Below are 27721 nucleotides of genomic sequence, written 5' to 3'. Positions count from 1 at the left end.
AGATGGTCAGCTTGTAAGATGAAAGGATTGTTTGGCTCACAGTTTTGGAGATTTTGTTTGTTTGGTACTGGGGATTGGACCCAAGGACTCTTTACCACTGAGCTACATCCCAGCCCTTTTTATTTTTTTTGGCACTGGGAATTGAAATCAGGGGCACTTGGCCACTGAGCCATATCCCCAATCCTATTTTGTATTTTATTTAGAGACAGGGTCTCATCGAGTTGTTTAGGGCCTTGCTAAGTTGCTGAGGCTGGCTTTGAACTTGTGATCTTCCTGCCTCGGCCTCCTAAGTCACTAGGATTATGGGTGAGTGCCATAGCACACAGATCCAATCCTTTAAAAATAAGTTTCTTATTTTTTTTTAAGTTGTGGAAGTTTTAGTCCATTACTAAAATTGATTATTCTATAACTTATTCTATTATAAAATTAATTGACCCCATTGCTTTGGGCCTATATTTGACAGAGGACATGATGATGGTGGGGCAGGTAGCAAAGGAAGCCTGTTCATTTCACTTCTGGGTGTGAAAAAGAGGCAGGGTCAGGGCCCCACTGTTGTCTTCTAGGGCCCACACCAAATGACTTAAGACCTCCTGCTGGTACCACAGATAGAACCAAGGTGTGCTTAACCACTGAGCAATATCTTCAGCCCCTTTTTATTTTTTATTTTGAGACAACGTCTAATTAGGTTGCTTAGGGCCTAAGTTGCTTAGGCTGGCTCTGAACTTGTGATCCTCCTGCCTCATCTTCCCAAGTCACTGGGATTACAGGTGTGTGCCACCACGCCCAGCCTGGGCCCTATTTCTTACAGTTTTCACTACCTTCTAGTAGTGCTAAACTGAGGATTAAGCCTTTTAACACATGAGTCTGGGGAAGGGGGCATTTCATCCAAACCATAGCAAAGGGTTTTGATAAATTTGGCCAAATTGTCTTTTGGAAACCTTGTAGTTTTTAGTTTATATTGCCATCATCAGTGTATCAGAGTTAATTCACCCAAAACTATTTTGATATTAATCACTTGTATAAAAGACTTTTAAAATATATTATTGTTTTTAGTGCTTTAATGCATTTCTAAGCAGAATCCCAATGGCTGATTTAATTATGACCCTTATATATGAAATACCTCACATGTATTCTACCTTATTGCTACATGTCTTTGAGTTTAGAGTATACTCATCTCTACCATTGCCTCCATTGGGCAGAGAAGTTTTATCTTTAGCTGGAAATGTCAGCAGGAGGTATATGTTTCTTTGCATCTTAGTTTCCTAATTAGAATGTTTATGTATATTCCTATAACAAACATTGTTAGGGTATAATTTATATTTTTTGCAGTAGTGCATATTGAATCCAGGGCCTCATATGTGTTAGGTTAGTGCTCTATCACTGAACTACATTCCTAGTCCTTTTCAGTTTTATTTGGGATACGTCTTATTAAATTACTCATGCTGGCCTTAAACTTGTGATCCTCCTGCCTCAGGCTCTCAGGTAGCTGAGATCATAGGCGTGTACCTCCATGCCCTTTATTAGAGTACTATTAATATATAGAACAGCTACATTATTGTCTAAATAAACTTATGAAGACTGATCTGTGAGCCTAGCCATCATACATAACATTCTTTCTATAATAAAGTACAGCCAGGCGTGATAGTGCACACCTGTAATCCCAGCAGCTTGGGAGGCTGAAGCAGGAGGATTGCGTGTTTAAAGCCAAACTCACAACTTAGGAAGACCCTAAGCAATTTAGCAAGACCTGTCTTTAAATAAAATATGAAAAAGTGGGCTGGGGATATAGCTCAGTTGGTAGAGTGCTTGCCTCACATGCACAAAGCCCTGGCACCAAAAAAAAAAAAAAAGTGCTGGAGATGTGGTTTGGTGGTTAAGCTGCCTTGGATTCCATCCATAGTACCAAAAATAATAAATTTTTAAAAGAAAGAAAGTATAGTTTATCATCAAAATTAATTGAGAAAAAACTGTTCAAGGAACCCATTTTAAAATTAAAGATGTTCATTCAATAAATATGTATTGAGGACTTATCATGTGTTATGGTTTGGATCCTTTTTTTATACATTTATTTATTTATTTATTTTTATGTGGTGCTGAGGATCGAACCCAGGACCTTGCATGTGCTAGGTGAGGGCTCTACCGCTAAGCCACAAACCCAGCCCTGATTTGGATCGTAAATGTCCCTGCTGATTGTGGTGGTTCACACCTGTAATCTCAGCAGCTGGGGTGGCTGAGGCAGGAGAACCGTGAGTTCAGATCCAGCCTCAGCAATTTAGCAAGATCCAATTTAGCAAGGTCCTAAGAAACTTAGAGAGAACCTATCTCTAAAAAAAAAAAAAAATAGTAAAAAAGGGCTGGGGATGCGGCTCAGTGGTGAAGTACCCCTGGGTTCCATCCCTGGTACAAAAAACAAACAAACAAAAAGTCCTCCAAAGATCATATGTTGAAGGCCTGGTTTTTAGCTGATGGTGCTATTGAGAGGTAGTAAAATCTTTAGTAGGTGGGGCCTAATTGGAGGAAGTATGTCATTGGGGTCATACTTTGAAGGGTATATTGGGATCCTGGCCCATTTCTCTCTTTGTTTCCCAGCTGCCATAAGGGGAGCAGCCTCCTCCACTACATGTTCCCTCCCCTGGCCACAGGCCCAAAGGTGAATGGGCCAAGTAACCTTGGACTGAAACCTCTGAATCTGTGATCACAATAAACTTTTCTTCCTTATAGGTTGCTAATCTCAGGTATATTGTCACAATGATGGAAAGCTGACAAACACAATGTGTGTGCAGAGAGATGTGCTAGTGATGCAGTGTATTTTTTTTTGATAATGTAGGGTCAAGATACCCTTAACCTTTACATATTATTTTTGGTCAGGGCAAGACAACTGGTTGCATTTGTAACCCAGGGAGGAAATATTGCTGGAATGTGTTTCTTTATGCTAGGCAAAGGACTAGGGGATTCTCTAGAACTTGAGGGGGCAGGATTGAATGACTAGCTGCCCAGAAGTGGTAGAGGATATAAATGTAGAAAATGGTAAGGAAGTGGGAGAGTTGAAAAGTATATGTTTGTTTTAGATTAAGGGGAAAAGAGGATATTGTTTGTCTTCTCAGGATGAGTGAGAATGAATAGGTCTGTCACTACAGTGCCATGTATTGATGTATTAATCTTTGCCTATATCTGTACAAAGCTGACATTTGAATGTTCTCTCTATGCTTGAGAACAGTACCATAATGCTGCTGCTGTATATCCAGATAATCTCTTGAACCTACCCGCTTCCTAATTCCAGCTCTACCCTCCCCCCTTCCTAATTCCAGGGGAGCTGATCACTACTTGAGTTAAGCATGTCATCTTTTGCCTGGACTGTTCTTTCCAGACAACATCAAAAGTAGGGGAAAGAGCATACCTTTTGGAGTCTCATAGATCTATGTTAAGAGTCAGATTTTACCATTCATTAAATTCTTGACATTAGGCAAAGGAGCCCTCATTACTTCTCTGAACTTGAATTTCAGCTTTTCTAAAAAGGACAGTTTCATGTGATTATTACAATTAAAGTTTTTTTTTTTTTTTGAGACAGGGTCTCACAAGATTACCCAGGCTGACCTTGAACTTGTGATCCTCCTGCCTCAGCTTCCACAGTAACTGGGATAATAGGTATGCATCACCATGCCTAGCCAGCATTAAAGTGTTTTAAAATGCCTGGTATATGATAGGAACTAAGTATGTCTTAATTCCTTTAATTCTCCTTCCCTTCACTCATATTTTCACTCATAGCCACAGTCATTTTCTGTTTTATTTTTATTGTGGTTCTGAAGATTGAACTCATGGCTTCACCAATCCTAAGCAGAGGCTCTACCATTGAGCTATACCTCCAGCCCTTATCTTCTATTTTTAAAATCTGCATTTGAAAAAGTAACATTTTTTCTGGTACTAAAGATTTAACCTAAGGGTGCTCTATCACTGAGCTATACTCCAATTTAATTTTAATTTTTATTTATTTATTTTAGGTAGATTAGCACATGTCAAATGTATTTATTCTGATATTATAGGTGAAGTTCATGAAATGCTTTGATGAAAGTCACTGAAATCACAAAAATGTCACAAATAACTTTCAGAGTCTGAGAGAACAGCTCACCAACATGTAATATGTCAAAACTATGAGAAATACAACAATCTGGTGTAAGGAAATGCCTGATAATTCTGATAACAGCACAATTATGATACATTGTCAGTTTAATAGACTTCACTATTGCCATGGTCACTAAATTATTCAAATTTAATATATTTCTACACACAGTATTTATTTTTATTTTGAGACAGAGTCTTGCTAAGTTGCATTGCTGAGACTGGCCTCTTCCTTGCAATCCTTCTATCTCAGCCTCCCAAGTCACTGGGATTACAGGTGTGCACTACTACCTCTGGCTAAAAAGAAATCTATAAAAGTAGCATATGGGGTTAAACATGGCCACTTGACCACAAATGTTTGACTCTTGTCTTCCTCAAAACTACTGTTATGACAGTAAAGAAGGTTTATTGCTGTTTTGAGATTGCATCTTGCTGTGTTGCCCAGGCTGGCCTTGAACTCCTTGGCTCAAGTGATCCACCCACCCTCCCAAGTAGCTGGGACTACATACAGGTGCATGCCACCATGAGTGACAGGAATGAAACTATCTTTCTTTTTTTTTTCTAGATGTCTCTTCTTTTTTTAATTTTTATTTGTTTTTTAGTTTTTTGGTGGACACAACATCTTTGTTAGTATGTGGTGCTGAGGATTGAACCTGGGCCCCACGCATGCCAGGCGAGCGCGCTACTGCTTGAGCCACATCCCCAGCCCGAAACTATCTTTCTTTTCTTTTCCTTTTTCTTCCCTTCTTTTCCCTTCTCTTTCTTTTTTCTCTTTTCTTTTCTTTCTTTCCTGGGGCTTGAACCCAGAGGCACTCTAACACTGAGTTGTATCTTTTTATTGTTTATTTTGAGACAGAGGCTTGCTAAGATGCTGAGCTGGCCTCAAACTTGTGATCTGCCTGCCTCAGCCTCCAGAGTGGCTGAAATAACAGGTATATGCCAAGATATCCAGTCCAGGTAGTGAAACTCAATTTATTTGGTACTGGGGATTGAATCTAGGGTGCTACACCACAAAGCTAGACCCTTAGCCCTTTTGAAATATTTTTTTTGTTTTATTTTGAGATGGGGTCTTGATAAGTTGCTGAGGGTCTCAATAAGTTGCTGAGACTGGCTTGAATTTGTGATCTTCCTACTTTAGTGCCACCATGACTGAAACTTTAAAAGGCTTAATCCTAGCCTGGTGTGATTACAAATGGCTCACATTTGTAATCCCAGCTACTTCTAGGGCTGAAGCAGGAAGGTTGCAAGCTGGAGGCCAGCCTGGGTAATTTATCAAGACCTTATCTCAAAGAGGATGGTGGGTACTGGGTTTTGAGCTCAATGCTAGAATGCTTATTTAAGCACGCTCAAGGCTCTGGTTTTATCTCTTGTAACCTCCCCTCCCACATGCATGTAGACTTAAACTTGCAAAGACAAAGAGAACAAGAGAGGAACATCAGATTAGGAATATTTTTTAATATTTATTTTTTAGTTATAGTTTTATTTAATTAATTAATTTGTTTATTTTTAAGTAGTGCTGAGGATCGAACCTAGGGCCTCTCACATGCTAGGTGAGTGCTCTACTGCTGAGCTACAACCCCAGCCCCAGATTAGGAATAATTTTAACACATTACTGGAAGCTGGTAAGAGGGGGAAGCTTTCTGCAGAGGGAGATATCAATAAGTATTGAGTTCTTTAATATCACATCACCCAGGAGAGGCTTGGCACTTGAATCTAAATGGTTCTTCCTGAAAGGCAAAGAGGAGACCAAAGACTGAAAATAAGGGAAAGGTTTTAAAAACTGAACAAAGGACTTGGACTGCTTAGGTCTCTTCCCATTCCTGCTGTACATCCTCTATCTTGCCCTCCAAGGAAAGAGACCAGAAGTAGTCCCTGGACTAAGTGAATCTGAAAGGCGGGGAGCAAAATACAGGGCACTGAAGCAGGGAGATTCAGTGGAAGTTACATACTGAATAGACAGCCTCTTCCTCTCACCTTGCTCCCAAATATATCAGCAAATATAACTCAGTCCTCAGGTAGGAGGTTAGAGAATATTTCTTTTGAAAACTGAATGACCCCAGAGAAAATAATTCCCAAGAGTAGACATGACAGGGTTCCAAAGAAAAAGATAGCTAGCTGCCATTTATTCTACTGAAATACATAGTAGTTAAAAGCATGGGTTCTAGAAATAAACATTTTTTTCCCTACACTGGAATTGAACCTGGGGCCTTGCATGGCTTCTTGGGTTTGAGTTTAGACTTAGCAACTTAAAACTATTTGTGCCTCTGTGTTCCCATTTGTTGAGAGTGGGATATTTGTATTGCTTAGCTCAAAGTTGTTGTGAGGGTTAAATTAGTTAGTACCTACAAAGCACTGTTGATAGTAGAAAAGGGATTACCTAGGGATTTTCCTAGCTGCCAAAGGAATTTAGATCATTCCCCAATGGTGACCAGTAACACTTTCCACTTAGGGTGGTAGACTGAATGTGAACTGAGACTTTGATCCCACTGAAAGCACCTTTTCCCAGTCTCTTTCCCAACTCCATCTTTCAAGAACTTTGCTGAACTGTAAGACTGACTGGAACATTACGATCTTACTATTCATTTATCTAATAAATGTTTATTAAGTGCCAGTTTAATCTGCAGGAATGACAGCAGTGAACCAGCTCAATAATAAAAACTAACATTTATTGAGTTTTTTACTGAGCACTTGGTTCTGTTCTGAGTACTTTACATATATTGTTTAATTCTCAAAACAACCCTCTGAAACAGATGAAGTCATTATCCCTATTTTACAGATAAGGAAACTGAGACATAGAGGTTAGGTGAATTTTCCAGTCACACAGCTCATAAACATCAGATAAGAATCAAACCCAGGCTGTCTGACCCCCACCCAGTATTGGCAATGGACCCCAGGGGTACTGTACCACTGAGTTACATTCCCAGTCCTTTTTATTTTGAGAAAGGGCCTTGCTAAGTTGTTGAGGCTGGCCTTGAATTTGTGATCCTCCTGCTTCAGCCTCCAGAGTTGCTGGGATTACAGGAGTGTGTCACTGCACCCAGCTCAGTCTGGCTTCTGAGTCTGTGTTTTTAGCCATTATGCTTTTCTACTTTCATGGAGTTTATGTTGTGGAAAGGGGAGACTGACATTAACTAAACAAAGGAAATAGATATCAAGTAGTGATGGGTGTTGTGATGAAATATAACACAAAATGTGCATGATGGTGCACACCTCTAATCCCAGCTACTTCAGAAGTTGGGTCAGGAGGATTAAAAGTTCAAGGCCAGTTTGGGCAACTAACAAGACCCTGTCTCAGAATAAATTAAAAAGGTCTGAGGGTATAGCTCAGTGGTAGCATGATTGCCTAGTATGCACAAGGCCTGGTTCAATCACTAGTACCAAAAAGGAAAAAAAAAAAAAAGAGATTGTGATGGGGGACTGGCAGAAGATAGCTTTAGGTAGGTTGTCCATATTTATGAACATCAAGTGGGATATTTTTAAAGAATTATCATAAAAGAATTGCTTGGTTTTTTAAATATTTGTTTTTTAGTTGTAGTTGGACACAATACTTTTATTTATTTATTTTTATGTGTTACTGAGGATCAAACCCAGGGCCTCGCATGTGCTATCACTGAGCCACAACCCCAGCCTGAATTGCTTGTTTTTGCAGACTTGCAAAATATCCTTTCCATGATTTGACTCTTTTTTCCCTGCTCAATGCTTTATTCATTCAGATCACTCAATACAATTGCACTCTACAGGTTCTTAATCAAGTAAACGACAACCCTTAGTGCTGGGTACTGCAGTCATGATTTGACTCTTAATGCTACCAACACATTGTAATTTTTCTAATAAAAAACAGAAAACAGTTCTTATGCATTGAGAGTTGACTGTGTTTGAGGAAACTATACCAAGCAATTTGCATAGACTATTTCACTTCTAGTAATGCTATACCTATTCTTATTTTTTAGCCAGGGAAAGTTAAAACTTAAAGAGACCAAGTGGCAAAGCCAGGATTGGAACCAATATAGCCTGTTCCAGAGTCACTGCTTTTAAATACTTAACCCTTTTGTAGATTAAAGTGATTTGTTTAAGCGAACTCTTGGTAGCATTTAAAGTGTAATTCAACGGGCTAGGGGTGTGGCTCAGTGGCAGTGTGCTTGCCTAGCATATGTATATACAGGGCCTTGAGTTTGATCCCCAACACTTTAAAAAAAGGAAAGTTCAGGCTCCACTTGTCTCACCAGCTGATGAAGTTTGAGGTTTTAGTCTCAGGGCTACAGTTTTTTTTTTTCCTCCCAAGCTACAGTGGGAGCAACTTTTTTGAGGGTTTGCTCACCTCCCAATGAACCCATTGCAAAAATTTAACCCAACCTCGACCCAGGAGTCTTTTCCAATGTCTGAAAATGAAGAAAATTCAGTGGACTCTCATCCAGTCAGTTCAGAAATGCTAGTAAAGAAACTTCATGACTTGACTCTGAATCCTTGTGCTAAATGCCTGTCCTCTCTGCCAGAAGGTCCACCCCAACCACTGGACAGGAGTGAGAGGGTCTTACGGAAGGTCAGAAAGGGCTTTCCCAACAGGCAGCGAGGAGTACGGACATTGTTATCTGCACGGAAAGACCGTATGAAAAGATGGAGATATCTCCTAAGTCTTCAAAAACAAGAAAGAAACAACAATCTTAAGGAAATTCAGAGTGAATCATGAAGTGTACCATTCAAATGTACCTGCAGTTTTTGCGTATATCATGGATGGGATCCTTCTGAGAATGCTAGAATAGGGTATGATTAGGACACAGAGTCAATATAGGCGTAAATTGTACTTGTTCTTCATGATGGTAATTTTAGATACACTTTTCTATGCTTAGACTGCATACCGATGATTTTGAATAGCTTATGTATGAGTTCTGTAATGTCTTTATTCTTTTGCATCCTTTATTTTTTGGTGTTAGGGATCCCTTCATGCCTTAATGCCAGTAATTTATAAGGAATCTGAGCAGTTAAAATGTGCATAAATGATTTCAATATACTTTAGTTTTACTTTTCTGTTTGACTCAAAGAAGTGCCAATAGGTCTCAAGTCTTCCTGGAGATTTTAAAAGCCTGAAATCTGAAATAAAACTCAGGAACTGGAAGAGATGTAAAGAGAATATTGGATAGTTTGATTAGAGTGTAATAATTAGAGTAGATAATTATTATTTTTTTGAAACCATATGGATGTTTATTATTTACTCATAATGCCTAAAGCAAAGGGCTCTTGGATCTTTTTTTTTATTGGTTGTTCAAAACATTACAAAGCTCATGACATATCATCTTTCATACATTTGACTCAATTGGGTTATGAACTCCCATTTTTACCCCAAATACAAATTGCAGAATCACATCGGTTACACACTCACATTTTTACATAATGCCATATTAGTGACTATTGTGGTTTTCAAAAATTTGAGTTGCAATAAAAAGAAATTTTGATGTGCTGTTTTAATTTTCAGTAGCAAATAAATGTGTATATAGAGGGAAAAAAAGGAAAGTTCAATTAAAGAAACCAAATAGGACTTTGTTAACCATTATGTCATATAGACAGTCATCTAAATGTGTTATTCAGTTTAAAAATGGGGACTCATATATGTGTGTGTATATATATACTTACATATTTAAGTTCTCATTTCACTGAAATTTGATGATTATACCAGATAAAACTTACTACTGCTTGAACTTTCAGTAGACAATATATATAAGTTAATGATAAATTTTCTGAGTGTAATACTTACACTCCTTGGACTGTTAATAGGAAAAGATGTATCTTATAGTCTGGGTAGCTCAGGATGGGAGGTAATTGCTTTCCTTTTATAAGAATCCTAAAAATTTAAATGATATAGAGAACAAAATTTTCACATAAATTTTCAAGAAGACTCAGTTTTAGTACCTTTATTTTCCTTAAAAATTTAAATTGCCTTATAAACATTAGGTGTCATATGATCCTTATAAAACAGCCTGCTAGAACTAGGCATGTCCCAGGATTCTTACAGAACTGGGTTAACCAACCTGGTATTTGAACTTCTTTGAGGAATATATGTGGGTAGTGAGTTTTTATGAGTTTGACACCACATGAGTTATACTAACGATGTAGGGGTTCCTTTGTGGATTTTCCAACTAGATCTGAATCAGTTTTTTATCCAAGGGGGAGAAAGAATATGTTAGATAGGTTAGTAGAAATTTTCACATCACCTCTTTTATTTATTTCATTAAGTAATGTACGTTTATTGGAGAAAACAAAATACAGCAAAATATTATAATAGTGCTACTAATATCAATATAACTATTTAGTCTTCCAAACTTTCCTATGCAAATATACAAACGCATGTAAGATTATGTGGTGGCACATGCCTGAGGCAGAAGAATTGCAAGTTTAAGGCCAGCCTGTGCAACTTAGCATGACCTTGTCTCAAAATAAAAAGGGCTGGGGGTGTAGCTTGAGGGTGGGACATTGGCCTAGCATGCATGAAGCTCTGAGTTAAATCCCCGGTACTGCAAAAAAAATAAAAAATAAAAAGAAGACTCATTATTTAATATAATTATTGATAGTCTTTGTATGTCAGGAAATTTAAATTTATTTATTCATGTTTTTATTGGTGTATTATAGTGGTACATAATGGTGGAATTTGTTGTTAGATACTTGTATATGCACATATGGCCAATATTATTCCCTAATATTTCCTCTTTCCCTCCCTCCCTCCCTCCTTCTGATTATTTTTTTCTACTGATCTCCCCCCACCCCCCGCCCGCCTTTTTTTTTTGTGGTGCTAGGGATTGAACCCAGGGCCTTGTGCATGCAAGGCAAGCACTCTACCAACTGAGCTATATCTCCAGCCCTCCCTTTGTTTTTCATGAGATCATCTACCATCTTTCTTCTCCTTTTTCCCCTTTGGCTTCCACATATGAGAGCAAACCTATGACCCTTGACTTTCTGAGTTTGGCTTATTTCACTTAACATACTCAGGTTCCATCCATTTTCCTGTAAATGACACAATTTCATTCTTCTTTATAGTTGAATAAAACTCCTTGTGTATATATTAATTTTCTTTATCCATCTATTGACAGATTAGGCTGTTTCCATAGTGTGGCTGTTATGTTTTTTAGTTGTCAATGGACGTTTATTTTATTTATTTATATGTGGTGCTGAGAATCAAACCCACTGCCTTACATATGCCAGGCAAATGCTCTACCATGGAGCCACTACTCCAGCAGCCCAACTTTAGATTTTTAGGGTAAATACTGAGGAGTGGTGCAGCTGGGTCATAGTATGATCCCATTCCCACTCTTTTGAGGAACACTTATATTGATTTCCATAGTGATTGTACTAATTTACAGTTTACCAAAATTGTTAAAGTGTTCCTTTTTATCTACATCCTCTCCAGCATTTGTTATTTTTTGTGTTCTTTGTTTTTATACTGAGGATTGAACCCAGAGATGTTTTACCTGTGAGCTATATCCTCAGCCCTTTGTATTTTTATTTTCCTGAGATAAGGTATCATTAAGTTGCTTAGGTCCTCCATAAGTTGGCCACGAACTGGTGATTCTCCTGCCTCAGCCTCCAAAGTTACTGGGATCACAGTTGTGTTTGTATTCTTTTTTTTTTTTAAATATTTTTAGTTGTAGATGGACACAATACATTTATTTATTTATCTATCTATCCACCTATTTATTTATTTATTTATTTATTTATTTATTTATTTATTTATGTGGTACTCAGGATTGAACCCAGGACCTCATACATGCGAAGCAAGTGCTGTACCACTGAGCTACAACTCCAGTCCCACGTGTTTATATTCTTTTGTTTATTAATTTTTTTCAGTTGTAGTTGGACACAATACCTTTATTTTATTTATTTATTTTTATGTGGTGCTGACAATCGAACCCAGCACCTTGCATGTGCTAGGCGAGCTCTCTACCGTTGAGCCACAATGCCAGCCCAGTGTTTGTATTCTCTTTTTTCATTATTTAGAGAATACTTAGTTTCTGTAATCAAACCCACGTAGATAAGACCTTACATATTTAATACAGTGCGTTACCCCTGTACAAATGGAAAAAAAAAATTAAGTTTAACATTTCTAGACCAATATGGCTGTTAATTTCTGTACAATGCCAACTCAACACGGTAAACTGGGATACTTTTTCCAAAGTTGGCAACACAGCTAAAGTTTCTAAAAATTCAAATTATCTATATGTGTGTGTGTGTGTGTGTGTATTTATGTATATATTTATATAAAAAGACCAGTAATAGTAGTATGTTCTGCATCAGCAGCAGCTACAGCGTTTCCAGGTTCTTCAGTTATCTGAACAGAATCATAGACACACCCAGCACACTCCATTTAAAAAAGGGGAGAGTGTTTGTATTCTTGATGCTTGTTATTCTAGCTGGAGTGAGATGAAATCTCAGTGTAGTTTTGATTTGTATTTCCCTTATTGCTAACAATGTTGAACTTTTTTCATATATTTGTTGGTCATTTATGTATATGTTTTTCTTTTGAGAAATGTCTATTTAGTTCATTTGCCCATTTATTCATTGGGTGGTTTTTTTGGTATTAAGTTTTTTGAGTCCTTTAAATATTTTGGATATTAATCCTCTGTCACAAGAGTTGCTAGCAAAGATTTTCTCTTATTCTGTAGGTTCTCTTTTCATATTCTTAATTGTTTCCTTTGCCGTGCAGAAACTTTTAAATTTGATGTCACCAATTTATTAGCTCTTGCCATTATTTCCTGAACTTTAAGGATTCTATTGAGAAAATCCTTGCCTGCACCTCTATGTTGAAGTGTTGACCGTACATTTTCTACTAGAAGTTGCATAGTTTCTAGTCTAATTACAAGGTCTTTGATCCATTTTGAGTTGATTTTTTTATGTAGGGTGAGGGATAAAGATCTAGTCTCATTCTTCTATGTATGGATAACTAGTTTTCCCAGCAACATTTGTTTAAAGGCTGTCTTTTTTCCAATGTGTTTTTGGGACCTTTGTCAAGGATCAGATGTCTGTAGATGTGTGGGTTTGTCTGTCTTCTGTTCTGTGCCAGTGATCTATGTGTCTGTTTTTATGCCAGTATCATGCAGTTTTTGTTACTATAATTCTGTAATATAATTTCAAGTCAGAGATTATGATGTCTCCAGCTTTGCTTTTTTGGCTTAAATTTTTTTGGCTATTCTGGGGCTTTTATCCTTCATATGAATTTTTAGACTGCTGTTTTCTAGTTCTGTGAAGAATGTCATTGGTATTTTGATGATCCCTGGTTAGATTTATTTCTAAATATTTTTAAGGATATTATGAATGGGATTATATTAGGTACAAGTGGTGAGAGTGGACATCCTTGTCTTGTTCTAGATTTTAAAGAAAATGCTTTCAGTTTTCCCCCATTTACTATGATGTTGGCTTTGGGTTTTTCATAAACCATTCATTTTTATGATGTCAAAGTAGGTTCCTTCTATTCCTAGTTTCTCCAGTGTTTTTATCATGAATGAGTACTGAATTTTGTTGAAAGCTTCTCTACATCTATCAAGATGTCTAAGTGATCTTTGTCCTGAATTCTATTTATGTTATGAAATACATTTATTGATTTGCATGTTTAACCATTCTTGCACCCCTGCAATGATATCAACTTGGTTGTGGTGTACAGTCTTCTTAATATGTTGTTGAATGTGATTTGCTAATATTTTATTAAGGATTTTTGCATCTAAATTTATCAGCGCTATTGATCTGTAGTTTTCTTCATGTGTCCTTATCTGGTTTTGGAATGAGTGTGATACTGTCTTCTTTTAATGAATTTGGAAGTGTTCCATCCCTTTCTATTTCATGGAATAATTTGAGAAGCATTCACATCAGTTCTTCTTAAAAAGTCTTATAGAAAGAAAAATGATTTTTTTGTGGGGGCGGGTACTGAGGATTGAACGAACCCAGGGGCAGTCAACCACTGAGCCACATCCCTAGCCTTATTTTGTATTTCATATAGAGACAGTGTTTCACTGAGTTGCTTAGTGCCTCACCATTGCTGAGGCTGGCTTTGAACTCTCCATTCTCCTGCCTCAGCCTCCCAAGCCACTGGGATTACAGGCGTGTGCCACTGCGCCCAGCTACTTTTATAAGCTGTTACTAAGAGTATTAATTGATACATTTCTGGAGGGCAATTGGGCACTGTTTATCCAAGTTTAGGGAGTAGCCTGGGGCAGTGGCCCACACCTGTAATCCCAGCAACTCTGGAGGCTGAGGCAGGAGGATCTCAAGTTCAAAGCCAGCCTCAGAAGATTAGTGAGGCACTTAGCAACTCAGTGAGACCCTGTCTCTAAATAAAATATAAAAAAGGACTGGGGATGTGGATCAGTGGTTAAGCACCCCTGGGTTTGATCCCTGGTACCAAAAAAAAAAAAAAAGTTTAGGTTGTACATTCCATGCCCTTTGATCTAACAATCCCACTTCTAGGAACTTTATGTAAAATATTCATGGAAGCGGTATTTCCAATAGCACAAAACTGAAATAGACTACTCATGAGGCTGAGCTAGGAGGATCACAAGTTCAAGGCCAACCTCAGCAATTTAGCAAGACTCTCTCCCAAAATAAAAATAAATAAATAAATAAAAATAGTTGGGGGGCATAGCTCAGTGGCTAAGTGCCCCTGAGTACAATTCTCAGTAGCAACCAAATTAATGCAACCTAAATATTAATCCAAGAGGAACTAATGAAATAACACATGGCATGTCCACACAATGGAGAATATCATAATAATTTTATAAAATGGTAGCTCTGTATCTTCTCTTGGAATAGATGTTTTGTTTTACAATGCTGGGCATTGAACCCAGGACCTCAGGCATACTAGGCAAATGCGCTAACACTGAGCTACATTCCCAGCATAGTTTTGTTTTGTTTGGTGGAAGTTTATGTCTTGATACATGATGTATAAGATATGCTAAAAATACATAGAGCAAAATTTTACATGTAATATGGTTCCATCTGTGTAAAGAGCAAAAATGAGAGGAAACAGGCATTATTGAGGCTTTAAAAATGCCCTGGAGCTGGGCTCAGTAATGCATACCTGTAATCCCAGTGGCTTGGGAGACTGAGCAGGAGTATCACAAGTTTGAAGCCAGCCTCAGCAATTTAGCAAGGCCCTAAGCAACTTAGTGAGACCCTGTCTTAAAAAATAAAATGGGTTGTAGCTCAGTGGTAAAGCACCTCTAAGTTCATTCCCCCATCATCCTCCCCCAAATGCACTGGAAATAATGAAGTTTTCATTTGTATCTCGTGTGTGTGTGTGTGTGTGTGTGTGTGTGTGTGTGTGTGGTGCATGGTATTGAACCCAGGGGTACTCTACAATTGAGCTAAACACCCAGCTTTTTTCTTATTTTGAAATGGGGTCTTACTAAGTTGCTGAGGCTGGCCTCAAAGTTTTGATTCTCCTGCCATAGCATCCTGAGTCCCTGGGATTACAGATGGGACCATCACACCCAACTAATTTGTATCTTTAGAATATAATTTAGAAATGAATTTGTTTCACTTTTTTTCCAGTCACCTTAAAAGCTTTGTTAACTGGCTCTGCGAAATGATGTTACGTGCTATATAATCTAAGTATAAAATATCTTTGTATTGAATACTTTAAAGGTTATAAGAATTTATGAATAAAATCACTGTATTTCTTTGCTTATTAATTAACAAATTTTGTTCCTACAATATCCTTTTCTGGAGCTGAGGTTGTAGTTCAGTGGTAGAGTACTTGCATAGCACATGTGAGGCACTGGGTTTGATCCTCAGCACAACATAAAAATAAATAAATAAAAGTACTGTGTCCATCTACAACTAAAAAAAAAAAATTAAAAATTGTTTTCTGGAAACAATGTTATGCCATAGGACTCAGAAGGAAATGACAGAGTGTACGGATCCAGTTATTTTAGTCTTTTTAGTAGAAAGAATGGTCATAAAGGTGATCTGTTTTATCATTTTTAGGCAGGTTGGAATAATCATAATATCTTACTTATCAAGGCAGTATGACCTCTGAAGTTATTTTGCCCAAGAAAGATTTATTGATATTTTTGTTGTTGCTGAATTTGAGTAAAAAAAATATTCTCTTATCTCCAACATATTCTAATGTCAGAATCTTCATTTAACATATAAACCTCAGTATTTACTCATATGCAGGGTTTTAATATAATTTATCTATGTCTTATTCCTACTTTGATATATTTTATATATTACTAGTTTTAGAGAAGACAACTCAGTTTGGTTATGGAAATATTATAAATTCTTTTGTCTCAAATTCATCCCCAAAATCATATTAGGATGTGGTGTGTGTGTGTGTGTGTGTGTGTATGTGTGTGTGTGTGTGTGTGTGTGTGTGTTTTATCATTCTGAAGATCCTCAACCAGAAAGTTTGAGAACTGGTTTGTTCCTTTTTCTCTGAGATTATTATTTCTAAATCACAGTTGGATTTTCTAAGTTTTCTTTTAAAACTCAGTATAGGTAAGATTTGTTGTTGCTGTTGCTTATTTAAAATTCTATAATTGAACAAATCTATATCTCAGTTTTTCCTTCTTCTCTTACAAATTTAAAATGAAATTAGAAACTTACAAATTTAAAGATTAAACAATGACATTTTGTTCATTATTTTAGTGCTGGTACATTTCTGGTACATTCTCTATTGGTCCGCTCTTATTCTTCTTTTTCTTTACTTCCTTTATTTTCTACAATATCCTCTTTCTTTGTCACTTTTAAACTTTGCTCTTTCCTGGTTCCTGTTTTTTTTTTTTAAATCAGGAACTGTATGACCTGTTTACTCTTTCTTGTATTTGGAAAAAAATCTATTGGCAAATGTCTAAAAAAAATGCATCCAATTCAAGCAAAGAAAATGGCCAATTTTACCTTTTACATTATAATTTTTTTCTGAATACTAAAGTAAGACATGCTTACTTTAATGAAACCGTAGCAATAGAGAAGTATATAAAGCAAAAAGAGAAAGTCATTTGTCAGAAGGTAATCACTGTTAAGAGTTTTATTCTAGACTCTTTTTTTTTTAAAGAGAGAGTGAGAGGAGAGAGAAGAGAGAGAGAGAGAGAGAGAGAGAGAGAGAGAGAGAGAGAGAGAGAGAGAATTTTAATATTTTTTTTTTTAGTTATCGGTGGACACAACATCTTTGTTTGTATGTGGTGCTGAGAATCGAACCTGGGCGGCACGCATGCCAGGCAAGCGCGCTACCGCTTGAGCCACATCAGCCCTATTCTAGACTCTTTTCTGTTTACACATGTACTTCCATGTCATGCACAGATTTAGCTCATTGTCCTTAGCAGCTGTGTAGTGTTCTATAGTATGAATGCATCACAATTTATTTCCTTTTTGATAAATATTTAGAGCATCTGCAAGTTTTATATATTTTAAATATGTATTCACTTATAGACTTATATACATCTATGTAAGTATTTTTTTTTTCAGTGCTGAGGATTGAACCCAGGAGCATTCTACTACTGAGCTCTACCCACAGCCTTATTTATTTTTTATTTTGAGATGGAGTCATGCTAAGTTGCCACGGCTAGCCTTGTACTTGTGATCCTCCTGCCTCAGCCTCCTTAGTAACTGGGATTATAGGTGTGTACTGCCACACCCAGCTGATAAATGTTTTTCTATACCTTTGACCATATTAATATAGCTAGACACATCAACCTTTCACATTTTTGTCAACATGATAAGTGAAAAACATGATGTCCTTATTTACTTTGTATTTTTTATCTCCCTCATTTGTATTTTTAACTGATTTAGTTGAGCATCTTTTCATTTAGGAACTAAATTATGTCAAAAAATGTTTGTAAATCACTGTGTATACTATAAGGTTTCAGCAAGAAAAAAATGTACTCATTAGAGGAAGTGTGTAATAATTTATTCCTCTTTTCTTGCATATGCTTGGAATAAACAAACAATGTACAAATTGAAAATATTTTCAGGTTCATATTTAGTATATTGAGATGATGGGCCAAGCGGCTATTTCCTAGTATGATCTCTCACTTGTTTTCTAGCTGAACAGGCTTCTCCCCAACTTTGCCATTGAGAATGATTTAGCTTTTTGGACAATTATGTCATTCCTGAAAGTAGGCTGTTTTTTTTTTTTTCTTCACTTTATAAGTCTTTTATAACCTGTATTTTAGATAACTGTTTCAGCTCACTTATATTTAGCATGAATTTGCCATGACAGCTCTTAATTTTGTGTTTATAGGCCATAGTCCCTGTAGGCAAATGTACTAAATTGACCAGAATTACACAATAAAATTACAGAGCTAAATAGTAGCAGAAACGTAATTTGTCAAATTTATCTCAGTAGGTTAACACTGAAATGATAAGTTGTAAGTTACTAGGATGTTATCCTCAATGAAAACTCCAAAAACTGAGCAGATTTTTCTTTCCTTCAGTGGTTTCAGTGCCATACTGCACTGAGGGATTTTATTTGTGACAGTATTACTAATATGTTGAGTTTATATTTTTATATTTATAAGGCTGCAAATTTTACTTTTTCTAAAGTACAAATATAGATTTAATTCTGACTTACTGTCTATCAAAAGGTGTAACTTACGTTGACAGGTATAGTAAAATAGTTATAGTCATTTAGCCTCAAGATGTGTAATGGTTAGTTGCAACTCCTGCATTCATTTTATATGTACATTTAAAAAACATTTTTCCATTAGAGTTTTGCATTTCAGGACTGGGGAGGTAACTCAATCCTGGGTTTAATTGCCAGTGCTGAAAAAAAAAAGTATGGGCAGATTTTTGCATTGCAAACATGCGCATATTCATACAATAGATGAGGTCATCTAGCTATACTTTCATGTACTGAAAGGAAAATACTTTTGATTTGTAAATCTCTTGAAGACATGAACTGTTTCTTCTCACACCTGCTGCTTTAGAACTTGTGAAGAGTTAGAATTCAGTAAATGCCAACTGAATAAGCTTTATTAAAAGTAAAGCATAAATATTATCTATTGAACTTTTGTGTGTCAAGAACCTTCAGAATGCTCATTTCTAATTTAGAATACTACCTACCCTACTACTACACAGAAAAGTGGTCAAAAGATCAGAGAGGACAATTTACAAGAGAAGAAAACTAAGTCTTTGAGAAATGTAAGAAAGGATTGTCAACTTCATTAATAATATAAAAAGCACATGAAGAATTAGATGTTTTTATTAATCATACTGTTAAAGATTAAAACGTGGGCTAGGGATGTGGCTTAGTCATAGAGTGCAGGATTAGCATGCACAAGGCCTGTGTTCAATCCCACATACTGAAAAAAAAAAAGAGAGCGATATTAAAAAGAATACTTGATACTTGGATATACAAGTGTCTGTTTCATTCCTTGCTTCAATTCTCTTATTATTATTTTTTGCTTTAAATTCTTTTAGGTATAGTTAGAAGTAGACCAATTGGCTAATACTGTAATTCTGTTTAACATTACCACTAACAGGGCACAAGGATTCCAATCTCTCCACATACTTGTCGACAAGTATGTTGGTTTATTTTATCGGTTTATTTTTTTAATTAATTATAGTCATCCTCATAGGTATGAAGTGATATCTCCTTGGTGTTTTATTGGAGCAGTACTGGGATTGAACTCAGGGGGACTAAACCACTGATCCATAACCCCAGCCTTTTTTTTTTTTTTTTTTGTATTTTATTTAGAAACAGGGTTTCACTGAGTTACTTAATGCCTCACTGTTGCTGAGGCTGGCTTTGAACTCTTGATCCTCCTGCCTCAGCCTCCCAGGCCACTGGGATTACAGGTGTACACAATTGTGTCTGGCTGTCCTTGGTTTTGATTTTCATTTCCTAATGACTGGTAATCTAGCAACTCTTATAGGTACTTGATAGCTTTTTGTGTATCTTCTTTGGGGAAATACCTACATAAGAATTAGGTTATATTTTGTTGGGTTGTTCACGTATTTCTTTTTTTGCTGGGGCTCGAAGCCAGAGGCACTTTACCACTGAACTGCTTTCCCAGTCCTTTTTTCTTTCTTTTGAGACAGCATCTCCTTTATGTCACTGAGGGTCTTGCTAAGTTGCTGAGGCCGGCTTTGAACTTGAGATCCTCCTGCCTCAGCTTTCGACGTCATGGATGACAGGAGCATACCATCATGCCTGGTTTACATAAGCTTGATATTACTTCATTATCAGATAAATGCTTTGCTAATATTTTCTCCCATTCTGTGGGTTCTCTTTTCACTTAAAAATGATAGTGTCCTTTTTTTTTTTTTTTTTTTGTTGGAGGTGCTGGGGATTAAACCCAGGAACTGCCATATACTAGGCAAGCATTCTACCACTGAGCTAAGTCCCCAGCCCCTTTTTTTTAAAAAAGGGAGAGAGAGAGAGACAGAGAGAGAATTTTTTAATATTTATTTTTTAGTTATTGGCGGACACAACATCTTTGTTTGTATGTGGTGCTGAGGATCGAACCTGGGCCGCACGCATGCCAGGCGAGCGCACTACAGCTTGAGCCACATCCCCAGCCCCTCCCCAGCCCTTTTTAAAATTTTATTTTGAGATCCAGTCTCACTTAGTTGCCCTCAAACTTGTGATCCTCCTGCCTCAGAAGCATGGAATAGCTGGGATCACAGGTGTGTGCCATCACACCCGGCTCTTGATAATGTCCTGGGATGCTCAAAATTTTTTAATTTTGATATAGTCTAGTTCACATATTTTTTCTCTTGTTACATATGCTTTCTTTTCTTTTTAAGAGATAAATATTTTAACTGACATTTAGTTGTACATATTTATGGGATACACAGTGATAATTTGATACATGTATATAATATATACTGATCAAATCAGGGTAATATTGGCATTTCTCTGTCCTTAAACATTTATCATTTCTTTGTTAGGAACCTTGAAATTCTTTCCTTGTAGTTTCATAAAAATTATAATAGGTTGTTTTTAACTATAGCTACCCTCCTGTGCTATAGAACATTATAATTTATCTCTCTTATCTAACTGTGTCTTTGTACCAGTTATTCAACCATCCTGTATTCCCTTTCCTACCTGTCCTTCCTATCCTTTGGTAATCACTGTTTACTCTCTTGTACTTTGAGATCAACTTCTTTAGCTTCCATGTGCGAGAGAGAACATATGGCATTTTGTCTTTCTGTTTGTGGTTTATGTAATTTAACATAATCTCCAGTTTCATACATATTGCCACAGATGTCAGGGTTTTATTCTTTTTTATGACTGAATAATATTCCATTGCATATTTATACCATATTTTCTTTAATCATTTGTCTATTGATGGACATCTTGATTGATTCCATATCTTGGCTGTTGTACCTAGAACTGCAGTTAATGCAGGAGTGTAGGTATCTTTTTCATGAGCTAATTTCATTTTCTTTGGATATATACCCAGTGGATCTTATGGTAGTTCTATTTTTAGTTTTTTTTAGGCATCTCCATACTGCTTTTTTGGGGGGGAGGAAGGAGGTTGATATTTTTCCCACTTTTTTTTTTTGATACCAAGGATTGAACCCAGGGGTGCTTAACCACTGAGCCATATTCCTAGCATTTTTTATTTTTGCTTTTGAGACAGGGTCTTGCTAAGTTGCTTAGGGCCTCACTAAATTGGTGAGGCTGGCTTTGAACTTGGGACCTTCTGCTTTAGTCTCCTGTGTTGCTGGGATTACAGGTGTGCGATACCATGCCCATCCCCACATTTTTTTACTGGTACATTATAGTTGTACATAATGATGGGATATGTTATTACATACTCATACATGTACACAATGCAACAATATAATTTGGCCCTTCCTCTGTCCCTCCCCACCTCCCAGCCCTTTCCATGCTGTTTCCCTTAAAGACTACTAATATACATTCCTACCAGCAGTGTATGAATTCCCTTTTCTTCCAATGCTAGCTTATATTTAAATTTTTTTTCCTGTTTTGTAATAATCATTCTGATTGGGATAAGATGCTATCTGCTGTGATTCTGCAATCTGTATTTGGGGTAAAAATGGAAGTTCATAATCCACTTGAATCTATTATATGTAATATGAGATGTCAAGAGCTTTGTAATATTTCGAACAACCAATAAAAAAATAAAAAAATTTTAAAAAAAGATGCTATCTTATTGTAGTTTTGATGTATTTTCCTGGTGGCTAGTGATGTTTAGCATTTTTTTTTCATATAATTGTTGGACACTTGTATATCTTCTTTTGAGGAATGTCTATTTGGATCATTTGTCATTTGTGTGTATGTGTGTGTGTGTGTGTGGGGGGTATTGGGGGTTGAACCCAGGGCCTTGTGCATGCAAGAAAAGCACTCTACTAACTGAGCTATATCCCCAGCCCTCATTTGTTAATTTTTAATTGTTTTTTTTGTTGTTGTTGTTGTTGAATTTTTGAGTTTTTAAGTTCCTAATATAGTCTGGATATTAACTTCTTGTCAGATGAATAGTTTTTGTATATTATCTTCTGTAACATAGGTTGCTTCTTCACTCTATTGATTGTTTTCCTTTGTTGTGCAGAAACTTCTTAGTTTGATATAATCTCATTTGTCTATGTTTTCTTATGCTCTTGGAGTCTTATGCAAAAAATCATTGGCACCGGGCACGGTAGCTCTCGCCTATAATCCCAGTGGCTTGGGAGGCTGAGTCAGGAAGTTCAAAGCCAGCCTCAGCAAAAGTGGGGCTCTAAGCAATTCAATGAGATCCTGTCTCTAAATAAAATACAAAATAGAACTGGGGATGTGACTCAGTGGTCAAGTGCCCTGAGTTCAATCCCTGGTACCAAAATAAAAACAAAAAACAACAATAACAACAACAAAAAAACATTGCCTATACTAATGTCTTGAAGTGTTTCCCTAGTGTTTTCTTCTAATAGTTTCATATCTTAGGTTTAGGTCTTTGATCCATTTTGAATTGATTTTTGCAACTCGTTTCATTCTTCTTCACATAGGCATCCAGTTTTTCCCAGCACTGTTTATGGAAGAAGCTGTCTTTCCTCAGTGTTTTTAGTGCCTTTGTTGAGATTCAATGGAATTTATTTCCAGGATCTCTATTTGTTCAGTAATGTATGTGTTGGTTTTTATTCCAGTAACATGCTATTGTGGTTATTATAGCCCTATGTTATATCTTACGATCGGGGATGGTGATGTTTCTTTTTGATTAAGATTGCTTTGACTAAAGAATATTGTTTTAAAATGTATAACTAGCAAACTCTTACACAGCTAAGAGAGGATGAAAAAGGAAATTGATTAGTCCACAAGAAGGCCAAATAGGAGGGAAAAAGTATCAAAGAAGACTTGGAATAAACAGAAAACAGATAGGAAAATGATAGATATATAAATCCAATTATATCAGTAGTTTCATTAAATGTAAATGGAGCACATACTACAGTTTAGAACAGAACTGTAAGAAAGGTTATTTCTTTTGTGGCCCTAAGGATTGAACCTAGTGCTTTACATATGCTAAACACTTACTGTACTACACTCCCCAGCCTCACACCAAAGTTGTAAAGAAATACTAGACAACTCGGTGCTATTCAAAAGAGAGACATTTTCAATATAAAGGTTAAAGGTAGGAGGATCAAAAAATATATTATGGAAATAATGACTACGTTATGGAAATATCCAAAAGATTTGTGCTCCATTTGTGTACAATGTGTCAAAATGCATTCTACTGTCATGTATAACTAATTAAAACGAATTTTAAAAAGGTAACTAGTATGGCTGTACTATTATCAAGGTAGTCTTTTAATCAAAAAGTATTACTAGAGAGAAGGAGAACTCTTCACAATGAAAGGTTAATTCAATAGATAACAACAACAACAACAAAAAAATGTTCCTAAATGTCTGTGAACCTAATAGCATAGGCTAAACTATGTGAAACAAAAATGGGCAGAATTGAAAGAGGGAATAGGTCCACACTAATTGGTGGAGATTTTAGTATCATTCTTCCTATAATGGACAGGACAATCTTTCTATAAGGAAACTGAATGCCCTGGCTTTCCTCATGAATTGTTCCATTTACTGAAGAAATAGAAACAATCTAGGGCAAACTTTTCTAGAAACCTGAAAAATAATGAATGCTTCTTATTTTTTTTTTATGAAGTCAGTGTCATGTTAGTACCAAAATTTTGCAAGAAAAATCCATTTCAGTATATAATAATGGTAACATCAGTTCAGTGTCCATATGGGGAAAAAATGAACTTTTACTACTATCTCATACTACCCACAGAAAGCATTTCCAGAGGATCATAGACTTAAAAGGTAAAATAATAATAGTTCTAGAATGGCACTATTCAACAGAATAATGTGAGCCATATATGCAATTTAAAATTTTCTAATAGCCACAATAAAAAGTAAGAAGAAATGTGAAATTAATTTTAATAATGTATTTTATGTAACCTAATATATAGATGTTATCATTCAATATCTAGTCAATATAAAATTATTATTTTTTAAACATTTTTTAGTTGTAGTTGGACACAATACCTTTATTTTATTTATTTATTTTTATGTGGTGCTGAGGATTGAACCCAGCACCTTGAGCGGTTGGCGAGTGCTCTACCAATGAGTTACAACCCCAACCTCTCAATATAAGATTATTAACAAAATACTTTACATCCTTTTTTTTTCTCTCTTTGAAATCTACTATGTTTCTCACTTCCAGCACATCTCATTTTGAACAAGGCACATTGAATGCTCAGTACCAACACATGGTTAGTATCTATTGTATTGAACCATATGGAGATAGAGCATTTCCATCTCAGTTTTCTTGTTGCACCTTTGGGTTTTTTTCTGATTGTTTCCTCATATTCTAACTTCATCCTTTATTTCTTTTCATTTCCTGTGAATTAGAAATTAGTTCTAAAGGTTTAATTAGATTCAGTTTAAATTTTTTGGTGCAAAAACTTCATAGGTGGTACATAGGAGGTACATAATGCTTAGTTGTCTCACAAATGGTGATACTAATATTGATCAGTGAGTTAAGATGGACTTCGCTCCCTTGAGTTTCCATCTTGTAGTCAATGGAAAATTAAATAGTACCTAGCAAATATGTCAGAATGTTAATGGTTTCTCACCATTTCTAGTCTTCAGACAAAAAATAAATCACTTTCTTCTTTTCAGTTTTCTCATCTCACAGGAGAATTCAGAGGTTGCCTTATTCATCCATTTAATTGACCATCCACCCAACAGAAAAATATTAATTGAACATCTGCTTTGGGCGTTTCTCTCCCTTTCCACCTTCCCTTCTCCCTGTCTTTCCAACCTGGTTTACTCCCCTAGTTAAGATTTGGAAGGTTTAGAGTAGACGATTTTCATCTCAGTGAGTGGGTAAAAAGTAGAGGTACATATCTGTGCTGCAGCCTTTCTGGTTCTCTGGCACCAGTTGGGGTTCCTTATTGAGAAGCCAAACTGATTATTTTGGGGTCTGTGTTTGACCAAGTATATGTTGTTTTGGGCTCATGACATTAATTTCTGCATTTTACCAGTTATAGTAATAGTATGTATTGTATATTTATAAGTAACATCTAGCAATAACTAGCACTAGGTGCTGTTTTTATATATTTACTTAGTTAATAATGGGCATAGGATCCTACTTAAGTTTTCCTTTAATTTCATTGGTCTGAAATATATTATCAATTATTTCATTCTTGTGTGGGTAGCATTTATTAAAAATGCTTGAGTGGGTTGAGGGCAAATATTCAGATAAGTAACTATTAGAGTTCAATTCCACTTGTATTATCTTTTAAAAGACCGAAAAACTAGTTGTTCAGGATGATAGAACAATATGTTCATAGATTCTAGATATTGCTCCCATTATCATAACTACTCAGTTTACTTTGCTGTAGTACTTGTGACTAGTATTACTTTATTATTACTTGGCTATTAAATTATAGTACTAAAGCACAATATTGTATTTACCCCTTTAGTATATTCTTATTACTTTTAGGAGAAAATTAGAGAAATATGTTTAAATGTGAGTGCTAGGTTTTTGAAGAACTAGTATACAGGAAATTCACACCATTTCATTTTTTATATCCACTCTAAAAAATAAGCACTCAATGAGTCTAGAACACTCTGTAATGACCAGCTATATCTTCTTATCCTGATCTCTTTGAACTCATTCCAAATTATTGTGCTAACCCTTCATAAGCTTGTCTAAGTTAATCATTCATAAACTAATCATTTGTAAGATAGAATTCCAAATAATATTTCATTTAAAATATATATATTATACAGGAAAATACTTTATAGCCTAAAAATTATAATACAAATATAACATGACATTGATTTGTGTTTTGTTGTTGCATGAGCAGTAGGTTTTTTTAATGACATGTAAATTATACACTAAATATAAAATTTTGATTTCAAAGTAAACTATCACCCTTATTTAAAATATATATACCAGTTTTTGTTAGAAAATCAAAATATGGGAAAGTGCCAAGAAAAAATTTAAGAATATTAATATCAATAATAATATTTTAATAATCAATAAAATGAAATAATAAGGGAATAACTGATAATGAAAGGTTATATCTTTATACTTATTTTATATTTTAGTTTTGATTTTCCAATTCTTCATTGAAATTTCTGAGATATAGAAAAAAGGATGTTACCACTTCACACCCATTAGGATGACTGCTATTAAATAAACAGAAAATATCAAGTGTTGGCGAGGATATAGAGAAACTGGAACCCTTGTGCATTGCTGGTGAAATGTCCAGTCCTGGTGGAAAATAGTATGGTGGTTCCTAAAAAAATTAAACATAGAATTACTACACGATCCAACAATTCTACTTCTGGGTATATACCCAAGAGAATTTAAAGCAGGGACTTGAACAGGTATTTGTACCCTACATTGTTCACTGCAGTATTATTCACAGTAGCCCAAAGGTGAAAGTAGCCCAAATGTCCATCAACAGATAAATGGATAAAAAAATTGTGGTCTATATATGCAATAGAACATTATTCAGCCTTAAAAAGGAATGGAATTCATGCTGGGGTGTGGCTCAGTAGTAGAGTGCTTGCCTAGCCAGTGTGAGGCATTGGGTTTGATCCTTAGAACCACATAGAAGTAAATAAATAAAATCAAGGTATTGTGTCCATCTACAACTAAAAGTATTTTTTTAAGAAAAGGAATGGAGGGGCTGGGGTTGTGGTTTAGCAATAGAGTGCTTGCCTAGCATGTGTGAAGCCCTGGGTTCAATCTTCAGCACCACATAAAAATAAATAAATAAAATAAAGGTATTGTGTCCAACTACAACTAAAAAAATAAATATTTAAAAAAGGAATGGAATCCTGACACATTACCACATGGACAAACCTTCAAGACTTTAAGTGAAAGAAGCAGCCACAAAAGGACAGATATCATAGGATTCTACTTAATATATAATACCTACAGTAGTTAAAATTGTAGAGATATAAAGTAGAATAGTAGTGGTTTACCAGGGTTTAGAGGGAGGAGGAATGGGGATTTACTGTTGTTGTTTTTTTGTTTTCTGTTTTTTTTGTGCCAGGGATTGAACCCAGCGGTGCTTACCCTAGGTAAACTGAGCCACATTCCCAGCCCTTTTTTAATTTTTGTTTTGAGACAGGATCTCACCAAGTTGCTTAGGGTTTTTTTTTCAATAT

The 27721-nt window shown here is 35.9% G+C and overlaps 1 protein-coding gene across 3 annotated transcripts in view; it reads left to right on the top strand.

The window, feature by feature from the left end:
- Nucleotides 1-27721, top strand: part of Atp7a (ATPase copper transporting alpha) — a 140420-nt gene that overhangs the window by 24035 nt on the left and 88664 nt on the right. For 2 of the 3 annotated variants that reach the window (XM_077107696.1, XM_077107694.1), the window contains exon 2: nt 3569-3645. The exons of the other annotated variant lie outside the window; for it this stretch is intronic. The gene's annotated coding sequence lies outside the window, so the exon portion shown is untranslated. The remainder of the gene's footprint in view (nt 1-3568; nt 3646-27721) is intronic. 3 annotated transcript variants of the gene reach the window in all.

This window comes from Callospermophilus lateralis, chromosome X (assembly GCF_048772815.1).
Source record: "Callospermophilus lateralis isolate mCalLat2 chromosome X, mCalLat2.hap1, whole genome shotgun sequence".
Classification (NCBI taxonomy): domain Eukaryota; kingdom Metazoa; phylum Chordata; class Mammalia; order Rodentia; family Sciuridae; genus Callospermophilus; species Callospermophilus lateralis.
Note: the sequence above shows the minus strand (reverse complement) of the source record. Positions and strands in the feature narration are given on the sequence as shown.